General features: G+C 43.2%; 1 long non-coding RNA gene across 1 annotated transcript; it reads left to right on the forward strand.

The window, feature by feature from the left end:
- The first annotated feature begins 2,378 nt into the window (after nucleotides 1-2,378).
- On the forward strand, nucleotides 2,379-8,951 carry LOC139251205 (uncharacterized). Its single transcript, XR_011591379.1, has 2 exons — nucleotides 2,379-2,411; nucleotides 6,761-8,951. It is a non-coding gene; the product is annotated as an uncharacterized lncRNA (long non-coding RNA).
- The last annotated feature ends 949 nt before the right edge of the window (nucleotides 8,952-9,900 follow it).

Below are 9,900 nucleotides of genomic sequence, written 5' to 3' on the forward strand. Positions count from 1 at the left end.
GCTCCCATTTTCCTTTGTGTAAAACCTTGAGACAAAAGCTTCTAGCTCAGTAAAAAAAAAAAGTTTTAAATCTAGAAATACCTTCAGGGATCAGGTCAAACTCCTGGGCGAGTGGTGAGCTATCTGTGAAGGTGTAAAAGGGACTTTTGAAAAAGGCGAAAACAGTAAGCTTTGGCAGTTTAGAAAAGACGCAACTTTGAAAATAAACAAATTGAACGATTGGAAAGAAAAAGTGTATTCGATTGTCTGATGATTTTAAATACTAAACCTAATTTGAAGAAAGGTGATCTAAAAAAAAAGACATAATGCACTAATTAGGTGCTGGAAAAAAAAAGGGGTGTTTGCGATGGATAAAGACATAACTTACTAAATACCAGTTGATATCAGCTGTGAAAAAGATATTTGTTTAATTGGGAAAAAAAAAGAATTTGAAGAGGTAAAAAACACTCTCCATTGATAATGATTTTAAATGATTAAAATTAAGTCAGTGCCGCTGGGACCCGAGACGAACAGATAAGTATTGAGAAACTACACCAGGACACTTCTGAGGAGGAAATAGATATGTGGACAAAGCAGGGCGCAACGCAAGGGAAGGATAACGTTTGTAGATGAAACGACAAGGTAATGGCGCCTGAATGCATACAGAATACCTTATTGGAGTTGCATCATGGCCTGTCTCATTCAGGATGAGAGGCCATTACTGGGAGTCTTGGGAGAGATTGGTGGTGGAAAGGGATGGGGAGAGATATCACCAAACATTGCCATCGATGCATTACGTGCGCACAATATAATCCAGGCCGGCCCATTAATATTAAAATGGGACACCAGCCCCGTCCACGGGGGCCATGGGACCACGTACAAATTGATTTCACAGGTCCTTTGCCCCCATCCCATGGAAAAAAGATATTGCCTAGTGATTATAGATCAATTTACCCGGTGGGTAGAAGCTGTCCCCACACGTGATTGCACTGCCTCAACAGTGGTAAGGATATTCTGACCAAGGCACCCACTTCACCAGGAAGATTGTAAAAACAATATGCCAGCTGATGGGCATAAAACAAAAATTCCACATCCCCTACCACCCCCAGAGTTCTGGGATGGTAGAGCGCATGAACCATACCCTTAAGAACGCCCTGGCAAAGGCCATGCAAACGTCAGGAAAAACATGGACGGAAGTATTACGCATTATTTTGATGAAGTTAAGAGCCACGACAAACTGGACAACCGAATTAACCCCTTATGAACTAATGACAGGAAGGGCGATGCAATTACCAGAGAACATCATAACAGGTGGGACCGATGTAGGCCCATTAAAAGACAAAATAAAACGGTATGTTTTGGAACTAAGTACTCAATTAAAAGGGATGCGTAAATTAGTTAGGGACTGTGGAAGAACTTTAGTTCACGATATAGGAAGGGGTTAAATTTCTCTCTTCCTTTTAGTAAGTTTAATTCTGTGCTGAGACTGCAGAATCCTGCAAGGCCAGAAAATACTTGATGTCTCTTCTTTGTTAGAAAAGAACAGATAACATGAAAGCTGTACATCTGGTATTTGTATATGTTAAGATACCCCCATTGCCTGGACAAACTGATTTCTCTGATAAGAGGGGCTTTTAGTGATGATCTTGCTGACCCTCGAAAAGATTGAATAATGACGTGACAAGATACTGTTGGGCTGTGTAAACTGACCTTTGTGCCCTGTTTAGAATTGGTAATGTTCCTGAATAATGTAGGTGTCAATTGTAGAGATAAAATTCCTTTTTTTCTGTATAAAGATGGAACAAGTTTCTATAGAATTTCGGAGTATTGCCTTGGTAAGGACCAAGCAGCTCTCCGAGATATCTCGCCTGTACATATTAAAGAATCTCTTGAAGCAAGACTCTGAAATCTCCGCTTGAGTTACTTTAACTTAGAAATTTCCTCGACAGTTTCTGGCGTAGTCGGCAGGATCTCTGATAACGAGATCCCAAACGAACAAAATTAAAAGTAAAAAAAAGAAAAAGAGGAATTTTAAAAGGATTTTCCGAGCTTAAGGGGGAAAGTGCCTAGGCTGTCCTAGAAAAGGGGCAAGCCGCCTAGATCCCGGAAGGGTGAGGCATAGGGTAGCTACCGTAAGAAGCTAAAATAACAAGAAAGCTAAAGGAGACCCGAGCCGAGCCGAAAAGAGACACCGGTGAGCGCTTTGTAAATACTGTGTGTGTATATATTTTTGTGGGCGTGTCTTAACCTCTCGTTTCAGGAAACACCGCGAGAAACTGCACCCGGAGAGAATGGGAAACAGCTCTAGTCGAGCAGGATGCTTGCGTCCAGTTCCTAGAAAAGGGAAGAAAACCGACCCTCCAACTAAAAGAATGAGTATGCAGCGTAAAACTGAAAAAAGGATTCGTAAGGTAGTAAAGCAACGAGAGAAGGTAGGAGATCCAATTGTGCCACCCGGCTCGCCGGCGGACACTGTAATTAAAGAAACAGGAGATGACCGATACGCGGTAACGTTTAGTAGCGATTTATACGGTTGGTCTGATGGGGACTGGCCATATGGAGGAAGTTTTAAATTGTCTTTAATCGAAGAATGGAGGAAAATAACTAAGGAAGGGGGAGGAGACCCTACTTGGGACAAAGATTATATGGATAAATGTTTTATTAAATGGCTAGAGGTTGCAAAAAGACATCAGCCTCCGAAAGTAAAAATATCAGAGAATAAATCAGGAGAGAAAGAAAAGGGGGAGCCAATCTGAGAGCTGGTATGGTCCTAAGGTCACAAACAACCCCAGCTCTGTCAGAAGCCGACTCTACCCTCCTCCTCCAAAATCCCCGAGTAATGATAGGAACCACAGCGGTTATAAAACCCTGGTCTCCGGGAGAGGCCAGAGATATGATCTCTGCAGCCCCAAACCCGGTAAAGAAACCTGTTGCATTTCATAACTGGCTTGAGCAGACCTGTACAATTTATAATCCGCTACCAGGGGATGTTAAACTATTATTACAAGCAGCGTACGGATCTTCCTGGCAGGGAGTAAAAGATATGTTCCATATCCCGCCCGGAGAAGAAGGGGATTGGAGAGCTAATAATGATTTGCTAAATGAAGGAAACAAATCTTTAACACACTGGCTACAGAATAGAGGACGGAATGCAATTCTACAAGGGGCTAGAAAACATGGGGATATAGGGGAGGTTACTCGCTGTTTGCAGAAAGCGGAAGAATCAATGATAGATTTCGCAGCCAGGTGGAAAAATAGCTGGGAGGAGTATGCAGGAATACCCTTAGATACGAATGAACCTTTAGCAGTACAAACACTGCTGAACTGCATGTTACCACAGCATGCAAAGACCTACAAAATTAAAGTTTTAGATTGGCAAGGAAAAACCTGGAAAGAGACAGTCACTGTCTTGGCAAACATGGACAGGGAGGGATTGTTCAATTACGTAAGTAAAACCAAAGCAACAGGTCAATATTACCAGCAGAGAGGCGGAGGGCAGGCGCAGAATCGAGGGGGATTTAGGGGTAGAGGAAGAGGAAGAGGACAGTGGTCACAGCGAGATCGCTCTCAAGATGAGTGTAGAAATTGTGGAAGAATAGGGCATTGGGCTCGCGACTGTAGATGCCCGCCCAAACAGAATAGAGGGTCGCAAGGGAACTTTTCCGAACCTCCACCTCCACCAGCCCCTCAATTTTCCTTTTCTAACCCCAATCCGTATCAATCAGCATAGGGATGCCCCAGAGGCATAACGGTACAGGCAGCGACTCTTCGCTTATCAACGGACATAGAAGAAAATCCCTTAGCAATACTAAAAGTAGGAAACACTTATGTAAAGTTCCTGGTGGATACCGGCGCCACTATGTCCTCTGTACCGCCCTCTGTGGGATTACCCGTAAGCAACACCACTGTTTTAAGCATGGGTGTGGCCGGCGTCCCCTTGAAAGATTTTTTATCCGAACCTACTAAATTGACAATTGAAGGACAACAAGTTAATGACGAAACCCTGATAGTCTCTAAGACAACGCCTCTCCCTCTATTAGGAAGACAGACTTTGTGCAAACTAGGAGCCACAATATATTGCACAAAGGAAGGGATGTTTATGGAGATCCCTCCAAATAACATTCATCAGTTCTTTAATGGGATAGAAAGAGAGAAAGAGGAAAAGAATGAAGAAAGTGCTGCCCTTTATAGTTGGCAACTGAGTGGCAACTTCTACTCCCCCCTGATAAAAGAGGCAGTGGAAAACTTAAAGATTAAAATTGACCCTAATATTAAAGAGTTATTGTATATCATCTTAACAAGCTTTGAGGCAGTTCAGCTTCACTGTACAGCCTGGTATACTCGACACAGGGCTGAAGACTATCAGCGCTTTGTGCAACCGTTCTTAAATAAAAACGAAGTAATAGAAGCTACTCCCCACATTTATTTCGGATCTGAAGGGTTGGGGGTGGCCGTGGAGCTAACACCGTTACAACAAAAACGATTTAAAGAAGAAAATACGACACCCCATCTGACATTGGCTGTAAAGCCCCCAGCAAAACCTAAAGACATGGGCGGGATGATCTTAGACATAGAAGAGAAAAGACAGCGACCAGGTTATCAACCATGGGCGATGATAGAACTGCAGGATATACGGCTAGAATTTATCACCCGTGACAGAGGAATTCTCCACTGGGAGAGAAAAGGGCACGATGCTACGTTTGAAAAACAGCAACCCCCCGGACAAACTAGCCCTAACATACCAATGGCACTGAGTCAAGTGTCCCCCGAACTCTGGGCTAAACATAAAAACCATGTTGGACAAGTCTAATGTATGTGAATGAAAAAGAAGGATTCGCAACAGCAGTGTTAACCCAAGAACATGGTGGGGGGAAATAGACCAGTTGCTTATTATTCGGTAATGCTCCCCCCAGTAGTACGAGGAATGCCTGCTTGTCTGCGTGCTGTAGCCGCTACTGCGGTCATGGTGGAAAAATCAGTACCAATTGTATTGGACTATCCGTGTACTGTTATCACCGCGCAAGCGGTGCTGTTATTGTTGAATTCCGCAGCAACTCAGCATTTCACAGCATCCCGAAGGACAGGCTACGAGGTGCTGCTGTTGTCACACCCTAACTACACTTTTCGCCGTGCGCCTGCAGTAAACCCTGCTGTTTTTGTTCCTACCAGCTCCACTAGAGAAATAGAGGACCCAGACCAGCACGACTGTCTGTCAACAGTGGAGATGGCTACCATGCCTAGACCAGATTTGCTTACGGAACCAATGGACAATCCCGATCTCATTCTTTATACAGATGGGTCGTCTCACAGACCATCAGACAATTTGCTCCTGGCAGGCTATGCTATTGTGAACCCATATGAAATTGTTGAGGCATTTGCCTTGCCCCCCGGAACCTCGGCACAGGCAGCTGAATTGTTCGCCCTAACTAGAGCATGTATATTAGCTAAAAATCAATCTGCTAATATATATACCGATTCAAGATATGCATTTGGTGTAGTCCATGATTTTGGACAACTATGGAAAAACAGAGGCTTCATCACCTCTGGCGGGAAGCATATTAAGCACTCACAATTAGTGCTTAACCTGATAGATGCCATTCAATTGCCAAAAAGGGTTGCTGTTATTAAATGCGCAGCCCACACAACTGGTGAAGATGAAGTATCAATAGGAAATAGGAGGGCCGACGAGGCGGCCCGACGAGCCGCTTTGGAACAGACGTGCTGCCTACAGGCAGCCTCAGTCTCCCCTCTGCCAACACTGAGCGCCCAACAACTTGAAATAGCACAGCAACAAGTTACAGTGCAGGAAAGAAAAACATGGGAGAAACAAGGATGTTTTTTTAAAAAATAATATCTGGACCCATCCTGACGGACGAACTGTATGTCCCAGGTCTTTGTTTTTGCCCTTGTCGCGCCTAGCTCATGGTCAGGCTCACATGGGCAAAGGAGGGATGATACATGCTATCAATGCGCAATGGTATGCACCAGGAATAACAGTAATAATTGAGAAAATTGCTAAAACCTGCCAAATTTGCCAACAAAACAATAGAGGAAAGACGCCTGCAGAATATGACCATCTACCCCAACCAAGCATGCCCTTTGAAAATTTGCAAATTGATTTTGTCCACATGCCTCCAGTATTAGGCTTTAAGTATCTATTAGTAATAGTAGATATGTTTACAAGGTGGGTAGAGGCATATGCAACAAGGAAGGATGATGCCCGAACAGTAGTGAAGATCCTATTTAAAGAAATAGTGCCAAGATATGGGATACCTATGGGAATCAACAGTGACAGAGGAACACATTTTACAGGAAAAATAGTGCAGAATCTAGCCGAAGCGCTAGGTTTCCAGTGGAAATTGCACATACCGTATCAACCTCAGTCCTCAGGCATGGTGGAAAGAGTCAATGGAGTGATAAAGTCCACCCTTACTAAAGTATGTCAAGAAACAGGACTAAAATGGCCAGATGCCCTTCCATTGGTACTATATACCATAAGAAACCAAAAGAACCGAAATACTGGTTTGACACCCCATGAAGCCTTATTAGGAAGGCCAATGCCTACTGGTGTGAAACCGCCACTAGGAGCAGAAAAGGTAGCATTAATTTGGAATGACGAAAAGTCGCTAAAATATGCTCAGGCCATGTGTGAAATAGCGAGAAGCCTGCATGAGCGAATAAAACAGACCCAAGTACCTCCGTCAGAGGGAAACATGCACCCTTTCAGGCCGGGAGAGCAAGTATTAGTGAAAACTCTAAACAAGGAATCTTTTTCTCCTAGGTGGAAGGGACCATATCAGATAATCCTCACAACAAGAACCGCCCTGAAACTGGAAAAACATCCAAATTGGATACACGCCACCCGATGTAAATACTACCTTCCAGACGAAACACAGCAAGAAGAAGAAATACCGAGCTAGGGCGGACACACCCCGAAAAGAACTGTACTCATCCCCTTTTGTTTCTACCGAGCCAGGCTGGACTAAGAGCATAATACCCCGAAGTATCAAGCTAGATGTCAGAACTTGCCTGTATACCAATTTGGGTCTTTATCTTGTGGATCACTGTTACTATTGTACTAGTAAGCTATTATTTTAACGAATTGGTTCAGGAGCATTATAGAAGAAAACAAAGGGAGGAAGATGAGGAAGGACTCCTGGCAAAACTATCAGGGGACACTGGGTATGTTAATCCTTCTGGCAGTGGGAAGAGTTAAAACAGAAGAAAGGTTTATAAAAGAAGGTAAAATATGGAAAGGAGAAATGGCCTGGGGCACGATTGACAAAGCAGGACAGCAGGACACTTATGTATGTTCGGAAAAAGAGGATTGCAAAGTGGGGAACTTCACAGTAAGGTGTGAGGCCTGCGGAATAGGGGTGGACCCAAGATCAGGGGAAGTGAAAATAACCAGTGAGGAAGGATTTAACATAACCTTGAAATGGAAGGTACATATGACATGCCTGACCAGCAAGGAAATAGCTGAGAGCCAAGAAACTAATGGCACGTTTTGTGACCCCGAAGAAGATTGTCATTTTAAAATAGAAAACAGAGGATGGGTAAAGTGCATGAACCGTACAAAAATACTACATGGGGGAACCTATATTAAACAGTGGACACATAATAAAAATAGGCATTCCCCCAGAGATCCGGGCCATTTAAAACGGATATTGACCACCTGCATATCGGTAGTAAGATCCCCAGGTATAGTAAATTTAACCATACAAATCCTATATCCGCTAAGGGAGAGGGATGGTTGCAACACGACCAGTGTTGGAGTCACACTGGACCGATCCTTGAGAAAAAAGCGAGACGTGCTGGGAACTGTATTAGGTGGGGTAGGAGTAGGAATGGGAGCCTTGAACACAATAGATATAGAGACCCTGCAAAACAAAATCCAGGTTGTAGGAGGACTAATAGGAGAAAGTATAGAGTTGAGAAATGCGTGGGATGAAGGGCTACAGCAACTACAGGTATCTGGCTACATAACAGACAAAATGACAAAGAAATAGAAAAGGCATTGTCCAAGCGGGGCAGAGATATTCACCAATTTGAGATAGAAATGAGTTTTAAAAAGGGACAATTAGTACGAATAGCAAACACAGTTACCTCTATAACAGCGCATCACTGGTGGGATATATTCCTAGGCTGGTCCCCCAGGGCAACAGCGGTATTAAAACTGGCAATACACCCGATAGTAGTACTTGGTGTAATTTTGCTGATTCTGCTGCTAATTGTCTGTGGAATGGGGCTGAAAGTAAGATCCCTGTTAGGACAAGTAATGAACCTAGTAGAAAAAATAGAGCAGAAAAATGTGATCGTGAAAGGAAGGTTAAACAGAATAGAGGGACAGTTAGATGACTATAATGAAAAAGAATGTTTAGAGATGAGACCTTACCCAGAGGGGTATGAGCCTCCCTTTTCTTTCTAAGAAGGAAAGCATGTTGATCATTAAAGATAAAAGATCAACAAGGAGGGAGTTGTGGAAGAACTTTAGTTCACGATATAGGAAGGGGTTAAATTTCTCTCTTCCTTTTAGTAAGTTTAATTCTGTGCTGAGACTGCAGAATCCTGCAAGGCCAGAAAATACTTGATGTCTCTTCTTTGTTAGAAAAGAACAGATAACATGAAAGCTGTACATCTGGTATTTGTATATGTTAAGATACCCCCATTGCCTGGACAAACTGATTTCTCTGATAAGAGGGGCTTTTAGTGATGATCTTGCTGACCCTCGAAAAGATTGAATAATGACGTGACAAGATACTGTTGGGCTGTGTAAACTGACCTTTGTGCCCTGTTTAGAATTGGTAATGTTCCTGAATAATGTAGGTGTCAATTGTAGAGATAAAATTCCTTTTTTTCTGTATAAAGATGGAACAAGTTTCTATAGAATTTCGGAGTATTGCCTTGGTAAGGACCAAGCAGCTCTCCGAGATATCTCGCCTGTACATATTAAAGAATCTCTTGAAGCAAGACTCTGAAATCTCCGCTTGAGTTACTTTAACTTAGAAATTTCCTCGACAGTTTCAATCAGGAAGAAAGAGATGCGGCAGCAGAGCTTACAAAGCTCCCTGAAGTCCCGTTGGCGGGAAGTCGCTTTATGGTAAGGGTCGTACCGGGAAGACTGGGGTTTGCCCCAAAATGGATAGGACCATATGAGGTTATAATCAGCGGGGACACTTGTGCCTGCATCGATGTAAAAGGGAACGGACAATGGAAGCATTGGACCCATCTTAAGGTTTTTGAACGAGCCGTTTAGCACACGTATTAGTTGTTGTTGTTTGTCTATTTACAGATTGACAGCGAGAGATTCTTCAAGCAAGCCATATGGCCATTTTGCCTTTGACTATTTGTTAATTTTTGAGTAATAAGATGAAACTATATATTGCGATTGGTGCGATTATCATAGTTCATGTTTGGTCCGGCCTGCTAGCTAGACCGAAACGAGAGTTACATGTGAATACCTTTTTATACATGTCTTATGTTTATGCACAAAGTGGGAACTTTTCGAGTTGCTGGGTATGTTCGCACATCCCCATACATAGCAAAGGAGGCATCCCTTTGAGGTCAATCTCCCTCAACATTTTGGAAGTAGTGGAGTGGGTAATAAAGAAACGTGGAGATGGGAGGGTTACCTTTTGGATGCATTGACGGATGGTACCATCCGGAATACAATAGGTTGGTACGACCCCCATTCATGGTTTTGACCAACACCTCAGGAGTTGGAAGGCTCACTGCTGACATTTGTTTCACTAGAAACCTGACTGGTGAGGAAACAGGTTTTGAGCAGGATATAGCAATAGTACGCAATACTTTAACCTCACCAGGTGGAACATAACAGACAGCGAAACAATAAACCAGAGGTTCCTTGAAGTGGAGAGTTTGAAGAATCAGACAAGTAGCCAGGACTGGGACCCTAAGATT

The sequence above is a fragment of the Pristiophorus japonicus genome, unplaced genomic scaffold, assembly GCF_044704955.1.
Source record: "Pristiophorus japonicus isolate sPriJap1 unplaced genomic scaffold, sPriJap1.hap1 HAP1_SCAFFOLD_422, whole genome shotgun sequence".
Taxonomy (NCBI): domain Eukaryota; kingdom Metazoa; phylum Chordata; class Chondrichthyes; family Pristiophoridae; genus Pristiophorus; species Pristiophorus japonicus.